This window comes from Nanorana parkeri, unplaced genomic scaffold, assembly GCF_000935625.1.
Source record: "Nanorana parkeri isolate BGI_ZX_2015 unplaced genomic scaffold, ASM93562v1 scaffold6063, whole genome shotgun sequence".
In the NCBI taxonomy this organism is placed as follows: domain Eukaryota; kingdom Metazoa; phylum Chordata; class Amphibia; order Anura; family Dicroglossidae; genus Nanorana; species Nanorana parkeri.
In genome coordinates, this window is record NW_017312308.1 from 1 (window position 1) to 449 (window position 449).

The window sequence follows — 449 nt, forward strand, 5'->3', positions numbered from 1 at the left end:
CCCCCCTCTGCTGCAGAGGTCTATGGTCCTGTAACTCACCACATTCTATACACTATATAGAGAGGAGGCTGAACATTCCAATGTTGCAGAGTAGGAGATGGGCTTCAGTGACCAGGGAAGTAAACCATAAGACAAAAATAAGCAATTAACCCTTGCAGTGCAATGGTAGCCACACAGCAAGGGTTAAACACTTTGCCTAGTGTTCCTTTCAACTGCATACAATTAGCCATGCATTGTTAAGTCCTTTAATACACCTGTACCACACCCCTCACAGTAAGGATAAATAAAGAGCATTGGGTCTTTTAGGTGCAACAACTTGAAAGTGTAAAAAATAATTACATTTATACATACATGTTGAGCAATATAGGCCCACCAAAATACTCTGGACTTTGCATTCCTTCAATAAATTGCTGTTGTGAAAGGTGGGAAATACTGCATCACCTTGCTGT